The following is a 22,416-nucleotide window of genomic DNA, read 5'->3' as shown; positions in this document are numbered from 1 at the left end:
ACAGGAAGGGCCCCAGGAGGTTACTTGAGCGTGAACCCAGTCGAATTGGGGAGAATGTATTCTGAGCCATGGTAACCCTAAGATGATGGAGTTGACGGACTGTGGAATGACCAGGAACTGAATCCTCTCTTGGTGAAGAACCCCTACCTGCAACTGAACTGGAGCGGTGATGTAGGTGATGGAACCATTGCTGACACGGTTACCGTCAACTGCAGTAAGAACCAATGGTTGCGGCAATGGAGAGCAGGGTATGTGAAGCTTGGACACCAGAGAGGCTGAAATGAAGTTCCCTGCAGATCCAGAATCCACAAATGCAGGACAATCTAGGGAAGCATCCGAAAACTTGAGGGTGACTGGCATCAGAAAATTGTTCTCTTTCGAAGGAGAGGGAGAATGGAGACAGGAACCTAGAACAATCTCCCTAGTGTTGCCTAGGCGTTGGAGTTTTCCGGCCTCTTAGGACAAGAAGACAACAGATGACCGGATTCACCGAAATATAGACACAAACGGTTCTTAATCCGACGTTCCCTTTCATCTTGAGACAAACGAGATCGTCCAATTTGCATCGGCTCTTCAGCTGGAAGAACTGGAGATTGAAAGCGGGGAGCCAGGCGCACAGTACGGCGAGCCTGGGTCTTCTCCAAAGAACGCTCTTGATGGCGAATGTCTACCTTTATACTCAGAGAGACCAAATCATCAAGCTTGGATGGAAAATCTTGGGAAGCCAGAGCGTCCTTGATAGGGTCAGACAGGCCTTGCCAATAGGTAGCCGTAAGGGCCTCGTCATTCCATCCTAATTCTGAGGCTAAGGTGCGGAACTGAACAGCGTATTGACCTACTGTAAGGGAACCTTGACGAAGAGCTAACAGACTAAATGCAGCCGAAGACACTCGTCCGGGCTCATTAAATACCTTTCGAAAGTTCTCGATAAAGGTGTCCGAATGGAGGAGAAATCCATCTATTCGCTCCCAAAGTGGGGAGGCCCAGGCTAGGGCTTGTCCCGTCAGAAGAAAAATAATATAAGCTACCTTAGCTCTCTCAGATGAGAAATTTTCCGATGTCAATTCAAATTGGATGGAACACTGATTCAGAAATCCACGGCATCCCTTGGGATTACCGTCATACTTCTCCGGGGTAGGAATCCGCAGAGTTCTGGAGGTAGCAACAACTCCGGTAGGAGGCGCCGAGGCTGCCGCAGGAGCAGAAGCAAGAGCAGAGGCTGGGGCAGCCGCCTGAGGGATGCTCAGGGAATCCAGGCAAGAAATCACTCCTTGTATACATTGTAGGAGTTGTGCTTGGTTGGCCTCTTGCTGCTCTACCCGTACTCCTAAATGGATGAGGAGATCTCGGGGCGAAGGTTCTGCGGTACCGTCAGTCATGGCCAGAGTAAACCGTCAGGCAGCAGGCCTATGGATATTGGAGTGGAGCAAACACTAACCGGTATTAGCACTACTGGACTAACAGGCGCGGAGTCTAACGTGCCCCTGGTGTTCACCAGGGACCCCTGCAAGGAGGTTTGGACTTCGCTGCACAGGGCACGCAGGTCGCGGCCCTATTAGCCAGTCACCAGTGTAGTGTAGAAGGGTCAGACGGTCCGGGTCACAGCAATCGGGAATAACAGGTACAGAGGGTAATCCAAAGGAGTTGTCGCCAAAGCCGAAGTCACAGAACAGTATGGGTCACACAGAAGAATAGGATGGTCGCCAAGCCGGGGTCACAACAGGTAATCAAACGCAGGATACTCAGAAGAATGGAGGATATTGAAGCCAGGAACACTGGTGGTGAACCTGTTACTCTGGTACCCTAATGGCACCAGAGACAGGTTTAAATAGAGGTCTGGATGCACTGATTGGTGGAGAGGGAGAGGCGGAACCTCGTGGAGTAGCGGCATCCAGTTGCTTAGCAACGGGACAGAGGACAGAGCACATGCGCCCAAGAATCCGGAAGTGAAGCCCCGAAGCGGCCGACAGAGAGATCAGACGTCTGTTCCCCGCCTGACAGGAGATCAGAGGGGACGGCGTCTGATAATATTGTTTTCTATCATCATTATAGTATTTTATGTCTAAGAGTCAGTGAGCGCCTCTTTTGCTCCATCCATCCTTCAATTTTAACAAGGTGCCCAGAACATGATACTGCCACCCCCTTGCTTCACTGGTGGGACGGTGTTTGCTGAAGAGTGGGTAGTGTTAGGTTTGTGCCACACATAACGTTTTGAATTGGGACCAAAAAGCTTCAATTTTGTCTTATCTGACCACAAAACCTAATCCCACATTTTAGCTGGATCACTCTGATGTTTTCTGGCCAACTCCAGACAATCTTTGAAGTGGTTTTTCTTCAGTAATGGCTTCTTTCTAGCCACCCTCTCATACAGGTCAGAACTCTGTAGCTCCCATAAAGTGAGACTTGTCCTCTCTGTGTCTTCCCTTACAAGTCTCCTCATTGCTCTGACACTGGTTTGAGGGATGACCTCGTTAGGCAGTGCCTGGGTGTTATGATGCAGTTTCCATTTCCTCACAATTCATCCAACAGTGCTGACTGGGATATCCAAGCACTTAGATATTATTTTGTAGACTTTCTGCTTTCACTTCGTTCTAAGGGGCAATGCCCGTGCGCACAGGTCTTTTTAAACATAGCTGAACCAAGCAGTTATTTTGGAGAAAAATATAAAATGTTAAAAGAGTGAAGCGGATTGTCCTAAAGTGATAGTAGGTTGGACTTTGATGTGACCTGTTTTACTGTTTCAACCACAGATATTTTCCATTATAAACTCATGCAGATGCGGAAGACAGCATGCACCTCGAAACGGTGGTAGTCATATTAATGACTACCATTATACCGACATCGGTTACACCTCCAAAAAAATTGCGATTTCATTAATGCCTACAGAAAGAAAATAATGACTTACAATAAAAATGACAGTGTACATAGCTGATATCCTTACGCTACATCCCGATTGCTGTCAATGCCGGCAGTTTAAATTTACGTCTCTGTTCATAGACGCAGTGATATCTCTGTATTTAAAGCACCAATGGCAGGACCCCATGACTTTCATATCTCATTTACAAATTAGGGTTAGGCATTATTGAAATCACAATTCTTTTGGAGGTATACACAGTGTCGCTATTGCCACCATCGTCAAATGGTACCCAACCCCCTCGAAATGCCCAGGGGAGAGCATTATATGATTATTAAATGAGCTATAGTGTTGTGATATAGAATACTCTTATTAAGGGGCCACCCATGGTTTATTCTAGGTTTCTAGCAGATGCCCCTTAATGTGTGTTAGACTTTACTCTGTATCCTACAAGTAACAGGAAGCTGTAACCTGCAATGTTAAAATAGCAACTTATAAAGCAGAAGACATCTAACCCTGAAGCAAGAAGTGTCCTCAGCTCTGGCTGAAAGAAACATTGTAAAGACTTTTTGCATGGAAATAACAACACTGATATGCAGCTGGTACAATCACCATGTTTGTGCCACTACTAATAGTGTTTATTTGCGGGAATACAGCTTTAGAAGGTAATGTATACTTTTGTATTATTTATTAATTTATCTGTGGTTTGGAAGGAGCGGAACGATCTCCACATACACTCACAGCGTAGCTAAATAATAAAAGAAACACCAAGGGAAAAGGAAGTGGTTTGTCAGCTGCTAGTTGTATTAATAATTGAAAACTCTGAACAAAAAAATGAGTTATTTTGTGCTAGCTATCATTACATCTCTATTACATGTAGTATTATAGTACTGAGGTGCAAGGGGCACTTGGAAGGGGTCATATTACACCAACTGTTATTACTATAAATAAAAATTAGAAAAAAATTCTCCCCAACTCATTCACTGAGATCATAAGGCTGCGTCATCTACCCTGAGTGACACTAAGGCATATTGTATTATATAAATAAATGATGATGATGATCATGATGATGATGATTATATTGGTGCAGAATGAATCGTGCCCAAATCCATAAAAAAGGGGGCTATGACCCAATTTTATGATGCTGTAACAGAATGAACAAGTCTTTTACGCCTGTTTACCAGAGGAACAGATCTTCCTTATTATTGTAAGCCAGATGCAAGATGTGCCTTAATATGTCGGAGATTTGATCAAATATTATATTGATTTATAGAGCAAGATAGGTAAATGAGGTGATAGAGAGTCTGTATATATGAATGTGTAACAGAAACTGTGGAATTCCAGAATGACACACAAACGGGTCTAAACCAACCACTAACAAAAAGTTCTTGTAAGACATTATTTTATCTAGAAAAAGCATCAATGCATACGTAACACCGATTCCACAGCTGCAGCGGTGGCGACTTTACTGTAGAGGCATCGGATTACAGTTTAATAATTGTCAGCTATCTACTGTATGGGATGTATGTATTATAAAATTCAATAGATGGAGAAAATTAGTACATCACTCCCAATGTTAACATCTATATCCCCTTCCATTCCCTTTACATAGAGGGGTTGCTCTGTTTACATATAGTACTGTTCTACTATATAATCTTTAGTTCTTATAGAAAGTCTTAGAGCAAGTTTGTCAGCTCTCTCCATCACACAGACCAAAGCAGCTCCCAAGGTGATCGTCAGATGTCCCGGCTATATGTGAATGCTGGCACTCTGCTTAATGGAGTGAGAAGTGATAGGGCCAGCGCAAGCCATTTGGGTGGCCCACTTGGAAGTGCCCCTACCCCTTCTGCTTCTTACCTTAGAAGATTGGAGGTGGGGGTGGCATCCTCTGCTTCTCAGACTGGAAGTGTGGTGCTTGGCTCTCATCAAATGATTATTGATAAGGGATTTAGTAATTTTTTTAATGATAGTGGAAATCCCCTTTAGCACAGCAGTGGTGTTTCTGGGGGGAAACAGGATTTCATGTTTTCACATCTTGTTCTGGTTCACAGAAAATTATTCAGCAAATTCTGACTATTTTTCAAATGAACTTTGCTTGCATTCAATGCCACAATTGTGTATATATTTGTAAAAGTATCGTTCTCTAACCTTTTTCTAAAATTATGAAAGTATTAAACAATATAAGTAAAAGAGAAAGTAAAAGCCAGAAGTTTAGAACCACTGGTTCTTCATATCTGCTAACTTTTCTTAGTAGGTATTTTTCAGGGAGTGAACATGGCGGGGATGGGGCGTTCACCCATAGTCAATGTACAGTAAGGGAGTGCCAAACTCAAGTGCACACAGCCACATCCATATCCAGCTCTGTGCATCTGGAAGTTTACTTGTATTTCTGCCGTATCTCTTGCTCCAGCTACAGGGCTAGTCTAAGTCCTGATCACTAGTGGCGACGGTCTCGTGTGTATGCTACAACATGTGTTTGCAACTGTAAAAATGTATTTTATGCTCAGTAGACATTAACAACATCCTAATTATTATTACCTTTAAAAAAGGTGTTTTTATTTTTTCCCCATGAAATACATTAGGACCTAATAAATGTATTTCATGGGGGGAAAAAATAAAAACACCTTTTTTAAACTGTTTTATCATTAATACCTATATGATTAACAAGTGACGTACCAGTAAGTTGTTTGGATACAAGTGGGTGGAATTTCTGCTTTTTTGTTGCTTGTATACATATCACACTATATTGTCGCAAAGGTAAATGCATCTATTTCTACTGCACATGGATTTGAATACTAAAAGCTTAATGAGCAGATATTGCATGTGATGATGGGTGCGCAAAGGCTGATGGGTAAATGGTATTCCTCATGCCAGTGCTGGTCTGTCCACTAAATCCACCATAATGTTCATGTTGACGGATGGAGTATTTAATTCAATGATCAGGATGAGGTGGAGTTTGTGCATGTTTGAAGGTGTCCTCATTTTGTGAGGCAGCGCAGGTTTCTTTAGACACACAAGTTGTCCTGAAGCTGACACCACTTTAGAGGTTGTAAAAATCTATATTTTTCTAAGCATGTAAACAAAGTACTTTGCACAATGTGGGTGCAAAGCCTCATATAATAATCATCATCCACATTTATATGTATGTATAAAGATTCTATTTACGACATGCAAATTCATTTTTTTGTCAATTAAAAATGATGGCAGATACTTTTCAGGAGTTATGTGTAACAGTTTCAATTATGATGGGAATGGGCTGTGATAGTAGGTGATGATGTTCTGTGTTGTGACTTGTGCATATGAGACCCACCTTCGGAACTGCAATTATTGTGCACATTTAATGCAATGAACTTGTGCAAAATGTAGACACAGCTGTAATATACAGATGTATCACTTAAATTGTGCATAAAGGAAACACATCATATGATTTCCGCCAACCTGAAGTGATGACAGGCATTTCATTCACAAACAGTACTACATCTAGTACCACTGATATATTTGTAAATGGCATTTCAATCTTATCCATACTACAATCACTCGCCATTTAGGATGCTTAAGTTTAACAAACAGTAAATCCACTAATATGTGTAATTATTTTCTGGTTTTCAGTTAGATTTGTGATGTCTGCAAGAATCGGCTGTTCTGTTGTTCTGCAATGTGAAGATGATGTCACACAGACCATGATGGCTGTAACATTTAAGATTCATCTCCTGAATGATTATAACTGTTTATTGTCAAGACTTCTGTCATCTCATTTAATACCGTACAACAACTGTAGTGCAAGAATTAATTATGACAATTCATCAGTGACCATTGATAGCACTCAGATATCGGATGAAGGAAACTACACGTGTGAAATCGTAACTGCCTATAATGGGACATTCATCAATGTAACTACATTACAAGTATTAGGTAAGTAACAATTTGTATCTGTTTTAATACACAAGTTATTTAAATATATGTATAAACATCTGTAAATAATCTAAAAGGGAGTTATGATGTCATCACTTATAAATTTAGATGAGCATTTAAAGAAAACATTTTATCGACTGGCATTTATCTAACTCTATTTAACTCTAAATTGGTACAATTTGATCTTAATGTGCTCACTGTGGAACCGTGCAGGTAATACATTGTGAATGCTGATTGAAGAGAGAACACTGCGGTGATAGAATGTGGTGGGAGATCACAGTTATTTCATCCACACTGCAGTGCTCTAATTAAATCTTCAGGCAAATACACCTGATTCTAGTCGGCGTGTTTAATAAGAAAAGAAGCGCCTTTTGCTGTTGAATACATGGCATGGACATATGATAAGATCTAATCTCAAAACCTTGCGCTAGTTTTGATGCGTTTCAGAATCTTCTCACCCCTTTCTTATATGTTTTTTTCTCCACTTCTTTTAGTCACATTTTAATAAACTGTAAGAGATTTTAGCTCTATATATTTTAGATTTTTTTGTGCACAGGTAGATTATTCTAAATATTGATCATCTTATTTAAGGGATCAAAAGAACTGCAATAATAAGATTGCATTATACACTCTTACTGAAATCACTGATTGTGCATCTACCACAGGTTACTGGACCCTCAATGTATCATATATATTTTTCCCCATTTACTATTTAAACCAGGATGCAGAGTCTTGAACTTCACTGTTTGAAGAGTTAAAATGTTGTTATGTTTGATGTCATTACACAAAGTCACCTGTCACCTTCTGTTTTCACTGAGATTATTTACCAACACGTCAGTGTGAGATATGACCAACAATATCTCCTCTTGTCCTACATAAACTAGGGCATTCACCTAGCAAAGTAGATACAGTGTATATTGTGGTAAGCTGTGCTCAATAATTATGTGTGTCTACTGTAAATGGAAAGGTTTGTTAACAGGTCTATATGAATACAGAAAAAAAGTGTATAAATCAAGTTAAAATGAGAGAGATATTATATGCTGAAAGTGATTAATGTAGTTACACAAAAGTGATGTGTTAGCAGTGTGGACCACATGGGCTGGCACAAGCAGGGCCTCCTTCAGAAATCATGGGGCCCAGTACGCCCCCCCATGAGCGCCCCCCGGTGCTTCCTCCTTGATGAGCGCCCCCCCCCCCCCGCAACACATACTTACATGGGGGCCCGCTGTCTTGCAGTCTGCTCTCCGCTACTCTGTCTTCAGCCTGGCTCTCATGTGATCTGCCTGTGACAGGCAGAGCACATGATTGCAGGGGGAATGATTCCTTTACCCCAGCGATCACATTCTGGTGCCTGGCTGTCACGGTGACAGCCAGGCTGAAGACAGAGTAGCGGAGACCAGCGGACTGCAAGACAGCGGGCCCCCAGGTAAGTATGTGTTGCACTGTTGTACCGGGCCCCCTGGTGAGCCCGGGCCCAGTACAACAGTACCCCCTGTACCCCCCTGATGGCAACCCTGGGCACAAGAACCAGTTGCCGGGGGGCACAGTGATTAGGTTTGTTCCTGGACACAAGATCACAATCCCTATACATGCACACAGTGGGCCTGAATCATTAAGGAAAGGAAAGCAAAAAAAGGAGTAACTTTGCACCTTGGCATAACCATGTTGCATTGGAAGGGGAGGTAAAATTAAAATGTGGGGACAGATTTATAGTTGGGATAGGACATGTCCTAGATCAACTTCAAATTTCAGTATAAAAATAAAGCTATCAAGTATTTGTGTGCTACAGGAAAAAATCAGCCAGTATTTATCTTATGTGCAAAATAATAAACTAAATTTGCACCCCTTGCATTGTAACTAGAGATGGTCACTGACCCCCGTGTTTTGGTTTTGGATTCGGTTTTGGATCTGGATTACCGTCGTGTTTTGGTTTTGGTTTTGGTTTTGCAAAACCGCCATTGCGTGTTTTGGTTTTGGTTTTGTTTGGTTTTGTTTTGCAATTTGTTATAAAAATTACATTTATTGGTGCTAAAATAACATAATTTAGGTATTATTTTGTAGCTACATTATTATTAACCTCAGTAACACTAATTTCCAGTCATTTTTTATTCAATTTTGAACACCTCCTATGTCACAATATGATTTTCATACACTTGAAAAGAAAAATTGCTGCAGTTCTTGCCAGTGATAACAAAAAGGCCATTGTCATGCCTGGGCACAAGACCAAAAATCCACCTCTTAAGTGTGGAATTATTTTTACACGAATCCTGGCAAGAGTTGTCTATCCATTTCTAAAATTTTTAAAGCCACACTCAGTAGAGGTAGGGACCTTAACCATCTGGGATCCTCATCCATGTTTCGTCATTTTTCAGCGAGTTATTGGCAAACTGTTGGGAAAATCAGAAACTTCGGTTAAAAAAAAATTAACAACAAGCATTCCAGCATAATCCACCTCCCTTCTCTCATCTACATCCCAGCACCTGCAATCTTCCCCCCCAACAATTGGCAAGTAAACAATCCTCTGCAAGAGGAAGCAAGAATGAAACCTGTCACCCAGTCGCAAAGCGGATCACAGACGCCCTGGGTACTATGCTAGCGTTAGATCTGTGTCCAATGTCCACTATTAATACAGTTGGTTTAAGACATTTAATTGAGGTGTTATGTCCCTGTTAGCAAATGTCATCACTATATCATTTTACTAGAAAAGCTTATTCTCTCCTGTACCGGAAAGTTCCTAAAAATGTCATTATTGGGTGACAAAATGGTATTCTACCCACTGTACACTTAACCACAGATATGTGTACAAGCGTAACTGGGCAAACAAAAGATTATATGACTGTGAAAGCCCACTGGGTTGGTCTTTCGCCTTCCCCAGCATGGACAGCAGCAGCATGTACCCAGGTACGTCACATTTTTGAGAAGTAGGCTACTCTGTGTATCAGCAGCTTCACTAAGAGGCATACAGCTGACAAACTGTTCCAAAAACTAAGGGATGTCATTGAAAGATGGCTAATCTTGCTTGGAGTCTCCTGAGGATATGTCATTTCTGATTACGACCCCAATATTGGTCCAGCATTACAGCGGGGTTGAATTCCATCACATTTCCTGTTTTGCACACACTATCAACTTGGTGTTACAGAACTTTTGAAAAATGACATGCAGGAGATGCTGTTTGTGTCCATAAACATTTAGGGTCAATTTCTGGTTTCTGCAACAGCATGTAGGAGAATGCAGCAGCTGCAAGAAGACTAGCATTTGAGGGGAATATACTTTAGTCCAGCGAAGTAGTTACCTGTGAAGAAAGTGCAGACACGGTTAGCTTGAGTCAAGTGATTGCCTTAATAATAGATTTTGAAAAGGTGCTACATAAAATTATAGTGTGCAATAAAACAAAGTAAATGTGCTAACTATATTTTAATTGTAGATTAAATACTTTATTTTCTTTGCAAGGATCCCAGACTTATCAACATCTTGTTGGGACGTCTTCTCCTTCAGTTTCTCTGGCAACTGCTTGTTGTAAAAGAAATTGCTTTCCCAAGACACCCAGTGGTGATGCAGATGAGTCCGCTCAACATTTTGATATTTACTGTGCTGTAAAAGAATTGCCCAAAAATCGTGACAGCTCTGCCCTAAAATCAACTAGTCATTCCCTTTGGAAGGCCATTATCAGCAATTACATCATACTACACAGACTTCTATGATATTGGGATGAATTAGTATTGTTGGAGGAAGATTATCACTAAACCCTGCCACCTCTCTAGTTTCGCAGTGAGCTATGGTACAATAAAATGTAACTGCAGATTTAGACCAAGACTGCCAGTCCTATTATTTCTATTTCAGCAATTGCAATTAGCAATGGAGCAATGGAGCTCTTCTCTTTGGGTGTTACCTATATAACGCAGCACAATTTGCCTGCAAATTCTACAGACAAGCCTGCTTGTCTTCCTCTCCATCAATGACTCTTAGCAATTGAGCACTCGTCTTTGGGTGTATATTACACCCAAACATTATTAGTGAAAATTATGAAAAATACAGTTTAATCCCTGATAGGCCCTCCACCATCCTTTGCATGACAGATATGACTTTTGACAGCCAGAAATATTAATGCACAATTAGGGAGGACACCCCAAAAGCACTGAGGAGTGCTAAAAATTATTTAGTAGATACTGCTGACAGATATGACTTTTGACAGCCAGAAATATTAATGCACAATTAGGGAGGACACCCCAAAAGCACTGAGGAGTGCTAAAAATTATTTAGTAGATACTGCTGACAGATATGACTTTTGACAGCCAGAAATATTAATGCACAATTAGGGAGGACACCCCAAAAGCACTGAGGAGTGCTAAAAATTATTTAGTAGATACTGCTGACAGATATGACTTTTGACAGCCAGAAATATTAATGCACAATTAGGGAGGACACCCCAAAAGCGCTGGGGAGTGCCAAATATGAAGAAAAAATAATAAACCTCTATCCTCCTCTCTGCACTAGCGATTTTGGTTAGAGCAATTGCAAGAACAATATTGTATTCTCTGTCCCTGCTCTAATTAGCCTATGACTACACCCTGCTCTCTCCCTCTGTGAAATGGCGATGGATTGCTGTGGAGGCGTGTATTTATAAAGTTGAAGTATCGCGAGAACCGAGCCCCGAGATCCGACGACGTCACAATGACGTTCGGCCTCGATTTGGATTCGGAATGGGCGGGAGAGTACCGAGCTGCTCAGCTCGGTACTCGGATACCCAAAGTTCGGGTGGGTTCGGTTCTCGGAGAACCGGACCCGCCCATCTCTAATTGTAACATGGTTTTGTCCAGGAGAAAACTTACTCCTTTTTTTGCCTTACTCTCTTTAATGAATAAGGCCTAATATATGTTATACTTGTAGAAACATTAGAAGTCTCATAATAGAATAAAGGGTATATTATGTGAGTTTAATTAATTTAGCTAAGGGAATATTGCATGTCAATTTAATAATCTAATAAAGTGGTGAACCAGGATTAGGGGGAGACTTTTGAAGGCTAATGGTCAATGATTAATGCAGCAGTATATTAGCAAATGTAAAATGTCCTAATTTTAATAGCAATTGCATTTGTGTAAAAATTCTGACACCTTATTTTTAGTGAGAAATTGTGTATATATTTTTAGCAAACTAAACTGACCAAGATGAATGGACTGAAACTCCAATAACTGGCTGACCACATCTGTAAGTGGACAGATGGTTCAAAGTGATGTAGAGCTACGAGTCTCCGCATCAGATTTGTAGATACACCCTGTAATATGTATTGAAAACTTATGTGGAGAATAGGAGTAATAGAAATTGTTTTACAAATATACTGATGATTCTTTATATCTGTTCAGTTTGTTCTGTATTGAGAAGCAATGGGTCATGTGCATTGCATTTTATTCCCTTTAAAATGTCTGACAATTTTGCTTAATATTATTGCAATTGCCCAAATGCAGAACCAGTTGCTTGATTCAGATAAGAAATCAGGAGATATAGATTGGTACAAACTATATTTAAGCTTCACTATGAGCCTGTATTATTCTCCATATGTCTTTCTATCACTGTCTTGAAAGTAAAAAGTCTGCAAGAAAAGGGATATCTTTGTGTTGTCAAGTTGTTACATTGGAGGTGATAAATAAGGTCATATGTTCTACTTTTATTAAAAAAAAATGTATTTTACTTATTATTATTTTAAAATTGTGTGTGTCTTTTTTTAAATTCTTTTGGTATAATAGGCAGGGGCTACAGGGATCAATGTCCATTACACGGAGACCTCTGGGATAGTAGAATTCGCACTCCAGAGAATCCAATCTTCTTTTTTACCCTGTCCCCACAACCTCAAATAGTCAAGAAGAGCCCCAGATATTTCATTGTTGGGCTGGTAACCTTTACGAGGGTATGCTGCTTTGTTGCCTCCCTTAAAGTGAACTAGCCTCCATTATGGTAGGAGGATCATACTTGTGGTGTCGCTGTTATACTGGAAACCAGACCCGACAGTCTAAGATTGGGACTAATTGAGGATTTGGGGATGGGAGAATACACATTGTTTTTTAAATTAGTTATTTTAAATTTTAAACAGGTCTCTGTTCTTGGGAACTATATTGTCTCATTAAAAGTATATAATGAGATCCGATTTCTACGCTGGTGCAGAATTTAAGCCCTTTTGCAGCTTGGTAATGGCCTCACACAAAAACAAACAGATGCCATTTTGTTTTGTGGGACTACAAGTACCAGCCAGTCAGGGTACCATAAACAGTCTGGGCTTCTACACTGTAAAAGCTCCGGTATGCAATGAACTTAGCACAGCCGCAAGGTCTATTTATAGTATTAGGGGTTTCCCACGACAGCATGGGAAAATCCCCTAATACTATAATAGACCTTGCCGCTGTGCTAAGTTCACTTGTAGTTATACAAGCATCAGCATGCCCAGACTGTTTATGGCACCCTGGCTGGCTGGTACTTCTAGTTCCACAAAACAAAATGGAGTCTGCTTGTTTTTTTACATTTCTATTGCCATTATTACCCTACACCCACCGCCCAGGGATGTGGGAAGAGCCCTAGTGCTTTCAGCACTGGGCTGGTTGTCCCTAGAGGGGGGGGCCTGCTCGTTTTTTCGGTGGACCCCACTCCCTAGGGAACCCAGCCCAGTGCTAAACAGCCTGGAGTTGGTTTGTCATTATGGCAGGGGGACCCCTGCCATGTGTCCCCCTGCTATAGTGCCACCACCCCAGCTGGTTTGCCTAGTGCTGGTGGTGTGAAAATCCCTGATTTTCATGTAACCAGCAGTAGGCTGGCAGAACTAGGGTTAATAGTGGACGAGCAGGGGGACCCCATGCTTTTTTTGTTTTGAGCTTTTATCTATTTTTATACATTTATACCTTTGGCTCTATAGGCAGACAGTGTAACAGTGATATGTTTACTAAACACGCTGTTAGAATGCAGCGTGTTGTATGTAGCGATTTTTAAAGCAAACTTTGCTTAATCGCAGCTTCATACATTTGAGACTTGTATAGCCAGAGTGGCAAACAGTCGGGAGTTCGATCTCTATCGATTTTGGAAATAGCGATATTGACAGAAACACATCTCTGGCAATTTTGCATGAAATCTCAGGTTCATACATCTGCGAGTTTCAACTCTCCTGAGAAAATCACTGGATTTGCAAAATCGCACCTTGATACATTTACCCCCTAGTAACAATGAGCCTGATTCATTAAGGAAAGTTAAGCAAAAAATTGAGTAGGTTATCTTACTCAAGTTTTCTGGACAAAGTTATGATGCAATGCAAGGGGTGCACATTAGTTTATTATTTTTCACATACTGGCTGATTTTTCATGTAGCACACAAATTCTTGATAGCTTATTTGTACACTGAAATCTAAAGTTGATCTAGGACATGTCCTACCCCAAATATAAATCTGACATCACATTTTAAATTTACCTCCCCCTCCAATGTAACATGGTTTTGCCTTATTTGCTTACTTTTACTTAACTTTCCTTAATGAATCAGGCACAATAGGAGCACCATAGTAATATAATCCACGTATTTGAGGGTGTTTCCAAATGTCATCTATTATTTTAAAATAACTAACTATATAAATAACTCTTCAATGCGGACTATTGTTCTTTGTTATCTACAGCCACGTCCAATTCATCTTCGTACTCAAATATTTATCAGAGAAGAAAGGAGATGAAAGAAGCCAATACAAAAGGTAAGTAAAGGAATGGAGGCAAGGGGGAGGAAAGCAGAAAGGCACCAAGGGATGAAGAAGGGGGGAGCATGATGGGACAGAGTGCTGAAGGAGGGGGGGGGGGGAGCAGCATGGCACAGTGTGATGAAGGAGGGGGGCAGCATGGTACAAAGTAATGAAGAGGGGGGAGCAGCATGGCACAGTGATGAAGGGGGGGCAGCATGGCACAGAGTGAGGAAGGAGAAGGGATAGAAGCATGGTACAGTGTGATGAAGGAGAAGGGATAGAAGCATGGCACAGTGTGATGAAGGAGGGGGGCAGCATGGTACAAAGTAATGAAGGGGGGGAGCAGCATTGCATAGAGTGATGAAGGGGGAGAGGGAAGCAGTATGGACCAGTGATGAAGGGGGGAAAGCAGCATGGAACACACAGTAATGTATGTGTGATGGCACAGGGGGCTTGTGGTAATGTGTGTGTTTTGATGGCACAGGGGGCTTGTGGAAATGTAGTATGTGTGAGGTAGGTGGTAGCTAATTAATGGGTGCACGTTTGTTTTTACGGTGATGGTGGGGCAATGTAATAGTGGGGACTATTAATTTAAGATAGGGTGGTTTGGGGGCTATTGAATGTGGGGGTGAGTTTGGGGAGAATGAGGTATCTTTATTAAATGTGAGCATGAATTATTTAATATTAGTGATGGTTGCGGGAAAATTATTACTTTATTGCTGGGGCTGTTTGGAGGAGGGAAATAAGCTTATTTATTAAATGGGAATACTATTATTTTGGGACTGGAGGAAGGTCTAATTATTACTTGTGGGTGCTATTGATTTAACACTGGGGCTGGTTGGAATTTTCTAAATGTACCCATTTTTTTCCCCAAATAGGGCCCCCAACATTCCAGGACCCAAACAAGCTGCAACTAAAGAAACCAGCAGCCACAGGTGGTGACAGTGACAAAAACAGGCAGGAGAGAGCAGCATAGTCTGTGAAATGCTCTGATTCTAGTGGGACAATCCAAATTTTTGGTGACTGTTCAGCCCAATATAAAGGGCAGGCCAAGACTGTGAACTCTTCATGTACACACTGCATTCTTTATATACTACACTATGCTGCTAGATGTCCTGAAAGTCATGAGTGCTGAGTCATATGTCACGCTCCGGTGAGTGGGCACTGCACACTTCTGCCAATGGTATACATAACAATGAAGGTTTTTTCTGTGGGAGGGTGGCCTATCTATGCCCCAATGATGCATAGCTACGCCCCCAATATTATGACCACACCTACTCCCACGGCGGCGCAAAAAGTTTTTCTCTGTTCAACTATAAGGGGGGGGGCACATGAAGTTGTTGTACTGGGGTCCTGAATTCCTCTTGGCACCCCTGCCTATGATTTCTGGGAGGCAGCATTCACCCCATAATCAATATACAGCAAGGGAGTGCCAAACTCGAGCGCATGCAGCTAAGCCCTATTCATGCTCTGGGCATCTCAAAATTACTTGTATTTCTGCCGTATCTCTTGCTCCATCTAGAGGGCTAGTCTGAGTCCTGAGTACTAGTGATGACAGTCTCGTATGCATGCTATAACATGTGTTTGCAATCAGGAGCAACTGTAAAAATGTATCTTAAGTACAGTAAACATTAAGAACATCCTAATAAATGTATTTCATGGGGAAAAAAATAATGCCTTTATTATTAACAGGTGACTTTAATTCAATCATTTTTCTTTCTGTGCTTTCATTTGAGAATGTAGATTCCACATAGGTATTGGACGTACCCTGCAGTGTCTTGTGTAGTAGAGCAGAGCAGACCTACACCCGACTTCATCAGCGCTCGTATCTTCAGATGCGTTCTTTGTTGAATTCAGGGCTACACAAACCTGGCAGTTGTACCATTTAATCTAAGGGTTAGGGTTAGGCACCGGGTCCTGCCATTGCCGCTTTAAATTTAGAAATGTCGATGTTGCTCTGTTTTATGACGTACAACTCAAGTGCCGGCATGCTGTATCTTCGCAATTTCTAGCAGTCTGGTTGGAGACTCATTGGAAAGGTCCTTTGTGTGTTTTCATGTAAGTCTGCATTTAATCATTGTCGCTCTTCTACTAATCAGAATTTCTTTGTCTATATAGTCGTTGTCGGTAACACTGGTGTTGGAATTACGTACCCAACCAGAGCAATCCAATATATATCCAATTTAGCTTCCCATGTTCACGGCCAATTTGGATGGATCTGTTCACATTATTGAAACCGCTTTGATTCCAGTTGCTCATCGACAGGAATTGTTGGGCACGAACCCACAAGAACTTTGTTCCAATTTGGCTTAAAGTGTACAAATCGGCCATCTAAATTACTGCATTCATTGGGAGGTCATGTAATATGTGCATAAGAACCTTATGACTTAGAGTACTTTGTATATAAAGTTATAATTTACAGAAATCCATAAATATATCCATTTCAAAGGTGCATTATATTTGTTTTCTGCTCTTATGGTAATAAGATAAGTGATTACAGCCTTTGATTGAGAAAGTTAAATGCCACATATTACACAAAGTTCAACAACATTAAATTACAGCGATAGTAACACATATTTCTCTCTGGTGTTTCAGGCCTTTGATAAATTTATTACATTTTGCTTTAATCTGTACATGTAACAGAGATCTTTATTTCTTCCAGCTGAGCCCTCTGTGACCCTGGAATTAAGCAGTGAGGGGTCTCCAGAGTGCAGAGCCATTGGGGGGTATCCAGCTGCAGAAATCTCCTGGATCCCACATTCACATGATATAACCACAACAAGTGCTGCAAATCCGGATCAGACCTGGACAGTGATCAGTACATACAGTGAGAAGAGAGACAATGTGACATCAGTCACCTGTGTTGTTTCTCACCCTACATTTATGTATCCCCAGGAGAAATCCATCTCAGTACCTGGTAGGTACAGTAAGTGTTCTCCTAACTAACAATGAAAAATAACTTAACTGTGTAAATTTACCTTACTGTTTTGCATGTAGGGACTGTTACTGCTAATAGCAAAAGTCAATCATTCTAAAATCCAGCTCACTGTAAAATAAATTAAAAGAATAGTATGTCACTGCCCCTACCCCCAAATACTGCTTAAATCAGAGGACAACAAGCACATTTTCTACCACCAATTGCCATAGTGCTTAATTTACCATTGATACTGTATGAAACTCAGTGAAAAATAAATAATTAAAATGGACAGCATGTCCTCCCCCAAATAAATAACCATCACCAGTTCTGTATCCAAGGCTTGTTACTGCTAAAGTATGTACAGTATACAGTTCCCAGTAACAAAGTCCCCCCTGCAAAGCAGAACCAGCACCAAGTTATACCAGGTTGGGTTCCTTACACTATACATTGATAATCATTGTGTTTTCTTTTTCATTGCAAAATCTATATTACACATAATGGGCTTGGTTCATATAGGAACTCAATGTGAACGCAAATTGCGTTTAAAAATATTGCACGTAATTTGCACGCACATCTGCCCTTGTTCAAGTGCAAGCGGATCTCAAGATACATTCCCATTTATATCTGGGTATCAGTACGCTCAAGCTAGCCGATACTTGCCGTATGCAGATAGACAGAACACAGTGCAGGATATACAAATGCATATGTGCAATATAAAGTCCCATCAGAACGCAGGCAAAAAAAAATATATATATAAAAGAAATTTAAAACTATTCATACTATAATCATTAACAAACATATATGTCATTTTTTTTTACATGAAATACATAAATCATTAATGTTCATAATACGCATTGTACATAAAATACATTTTTATAGTTTCTCTTACTTGCAAACACATGTTCTAGCATACACACACAGCCATCATCACTATCACTCTGCACTTACACCTGACCCGTAGCTGGTGCAAGTGATACGGCAGAAAAACTCGTACCTGAGAGCTGACCTGGGCTTGAATGGGATGCATGTGAGTGCACTCTACCTCCGCATACCTCTTAGCCCCCTCCTTCCCACCCCATACCACCATTCAAATCATAGGCAGTCAATAGTCATTTGCATGTGGACATGAATTGCACGCAATTGTGTTCATTGACGTATGTCTTGTTCTGGCACATTCGCAAAGCAATTTTACGCAAAATACTGCACGAAAATGGTCTTGCGTTCCTAGATGAATCAAACACGCTGGGGGCCTGATTCATTAAGGAAGGTAAGTCAAAAAAACGAGTAAGTTTTCTTCTGGACTTAACCATGTTGCCATGTGTGACAAAACGAGTGTGATATGTGATTATAGCAAATACTTTTTATAGCCTTCTTTTGTTTCCCCAGCTCACCAGACTATAACTGCATTGTCCAATAACATGTGGTTAAGGGGACATTGTAATTCAATTTAAATATGTATATTGTGTATTATATATTGATGACTTGAAGTAATGTTATTCATTGTCCTTAAACTGAAGCCAGGAGGGTTATGGGTTAAGATCAGGTGGTGTCTAGGATACAGGTGAGAGGGCTTGAGCTGCATTCATTCTCCCCCCTCCTTTTTCTACAGGAAGCATGGAACAGCTGGGGACCCTGTGACATCACAAAGTAGTGTAAAGGGTTAATTTTAGGAGGGGCTCACTGCTACCTTATCCTTGGAAGTAGGGGAAGCCAATTAAGCATCAATTGTTCTCCTTAGGACTAGACCAGACGTTCTGTCTGCATCCCAGCAGGGGGCTTCTGTGAAAGGATATCTCATCTCCACTGCCCTGTCCAAACCCCCTAGTCCTGCACTGGCCAATGGGGAAGTAGAATAGACGCAGGGGTTTGCCCAGGGAGGGGAAAGACTGTGGAAATTAGACCTGTGATATATAAGGAACAACTCCAGGGGGGAGGGGGGCTCATGCTTGGATTTCATTCAGGAAGGTGCAAGATGGAGTTTTGAATTGTCGTTTTCTAACTCAAGTCTATATATGCAGCTGAGAGGGATCCATGGGTCATGAAGTCTGGACAGCAGGTGACTATATCTCCTTAAGTTATTGGGGTAAGGGACAGATGATGTGGTAAATCTGACTGGCATTTATTTACTGTGTGTATATAATATTCTAGTGTTGTTTGTATAACAATAAATATACTGTTGTATTTTTATAACTGCTTTTTGCCTGAGTGACCATACGAATCCTAGAAGGTACTGGGTAGCACTGGGCCAGATAAACCCGGTATCTTCACACCATGCAAGGGGTGCAAATTAGTTTATTATTTTGCACATAAGATAAATAATGGCTGTTTTTTCCTGTAGCACACAGATATTTGATAGCTTTATTTTTACACTGAAATATAAAGTTGATCTAGGACATGCCCTACCCCAACTATAAATCTGTCCCCACATTTAAATTTTACCCCCCCTCCCACCTCCAATGCAACATGGTTTTGCCAAGGTGCGAAGTTACTCTTTTTTTTTTTTTTTTCCTTTCCTTAATGAATCAGACCCAATATGTTTTTGCGTGATGCATAACACCCACCCAGCGCATATAAACTTCACACAGAAGGTCCCCAGGTCACAATGATGCCGTTTATGTTACATTTTTAGTTCATTATTATGAAAACAAGGGTGAAGCCAGAAGTTACATGTCAATATTAAGAAAAGTTAATTTATAATAATATGAATCAGTATTGTTTGAAGGGTGACTTGGTTTAAAATCATTATCTTGTGATATAAAAAAATAAAAACATTTTTAAATCCACATGTTAACTATTGCTTTACTCTGATAAATCTCAGAACATCATGAGTTTTTTTCTAAGTGAGCCCCTTTGTGTATAATAAATTGTAAGATGAGGAGTCTGCAATCTCACGTTATAGTAAATATATAAAATAACATACTAATCTAATTGTTTTTTCTTTGCACTGTAAATTTGTATTTTGTGTACCTTTGTTGAGATGAAACTTTAATTTTAATCAGCATTCCTGATGCACCTAGTTTATTGTCTAATCTTTTCTCTACAACAGATGAGAAATATATTCTGTGGGTGTTGTTGATAATCCCCATCCTCTTCATCATTACAGCCTGCATTGTCTACTGGAAGCGGTCACATCTCAGGTATTTCAGAGAACAAAATAATAATGTCTGTCATTATCAGTTGTACTAGTAACATGTCTCATGTCTTTATTTATAACTCCCCTCCCCCCATCATTTCCTACAGCACCTTAACATAACAAATTCAGAGCTAAATTAGACAATGATATCTGTGTTGGTTTTGTTATATACAGATACTTCTAGAATAATCTGACTAGTACATTATCTGACAATTAATTCTATATCCATATATTTGTTTAAATAATTTTAATTTTCTGCTGGGGCTTGTAGTTCTACAATTAAATATTGACAACCTCTGTCTAAATAAACAACTAAATAACTGTATTCCTGAGCCTATTGTTGTTGTTAGCTTTTAATACTGGGAAAGATATTACAGGGTCATTGCATACCTCCCAATTATCCTCATTCTGACCGGTCAGTCTGGAGTCACAGATCATAAAAGAGTTGGGGATTATATGTAAGATTCTGGGCGTTTGTAGCTGGATTCGGGAGTGGTTTGAGCAGATTAAGTTGGAACAGGTGGGGCTTCTTTTGTCCCAAATTTGCATGTCTAAAGGTTGGGAGGTATATCATTGAAATGTGTCAGGGGTGATGTAATTCCACTATGTATTGGATTTGGTTGGACAAAATTGCTCTGATAGTGGAGATGACCACTAAAAATTAGTGAACCCACCATGATTTGATCCCAGATGTTCTATGTTTCTAGCTGCATGTTGATTAATAAATGACCCTTCCCAGTCACCACCATCTGGTCACATTGATCCTTGTGTCTGCAACCACAAATGGACACAACTGCACAATAATATGTATGTGATGTCACAAAGAAAGAAAAATCAGCTTGTGTGCTACAGACTTACATTCATGCACGACGTGAAATTAATTATTTTTATAATTTGTCTATGTTTAATTTGCAGAAAATGCTGTAAAAAGTCGTTTAGTACAACTCCACCCCAACAACAGGATGGCAATGAACAGGTAAAAAATAAGGAGGACAATTGTGGAACTTGTTATAAAAGCTATTTGACTGTACACATTAGTACTTCCCCACTTAGTACTTTTTTTACTCATTATTTTTCTTGGAGAGTGGAAGCAATTAGTACATTAACCCCTTCATTGCTTAGAATATTTTTTTCACCCTTGTTCTGAGCCTATTTTGGACTTCTGGACTAATCACATTCTGACTTCAGTATCAGTAATTTTTCTATGCAGTAATCATTCTTTGCATTTTTCCAAATTTGAAAAAGAGAGTTGCCATCTGAATAGCTGCTGGCCTCCGAACAATAAAGGCACACCATTAGTATTGTTGATGTAGTATTGCACATATTTATTTTCATAAATATGTGTATTTTTGTCTAGCAATAATGAGAATCTATCTATCAAAGGTGGGTGCCCTAATGTATTTTGTTAAAGGAGGTGGTGGGTTCCACCAGACAAGATATAAAAAAGACCCTCTAGTTTCTTAAGGGTGCCCCCTTTTTTAAGCAGTGTGGGAGAGTAAGATAATGGCTACAAACAGTCCCGTCCCTTCCAAAAAATATTTAATAAACAATATATATGTACATATATATAAGAGTATCCTAGTTTGAATGAGGGGACTCTTATGTGAGATACATACTCCCCATTTATATATTTTAATGTTATCTATTGCCTGCTGATCAAAAGCAATCATTAGGCAATTATAACAGGATTACCCTCTGCCCATTCCCCAGTGATCTAGTGGCAAGAGGAAGAGGGGTAGGACTCCACTGTCCTGAATGTGCTACTGCGCATGTGCAAACCCCAGAAACCAGAAGTTCAGCTTTCGCGCCAGCACTTCCGTCAAAGATACTGAAATAGCTGCATACTGGTATATAGTAAAGTTCCCAAAAGCATTAATACAGTGACCAGAGGTTCCCTGATA

Source organism: Mixophyes fleayi, chromosome 2, assembly GCF_038048845.1.
Source record: "Mixophyes fleayi isolate aMixFle1 chromosome 2, aMixFle1.hap1, whole genome shotgun sequence".
NCBI classification, from domain to species: domain Eukaryota; kingdom Metazoa; phylum Chordata; class Amphibia; order Anura; family Limnodynastidae; genus Mixophyes; species Mixophyes fleayi.
The sequence above is the reverse complement of the archived record's forward strand: the minus strand, read 5'-3'. Positions refer to the sequence as shown.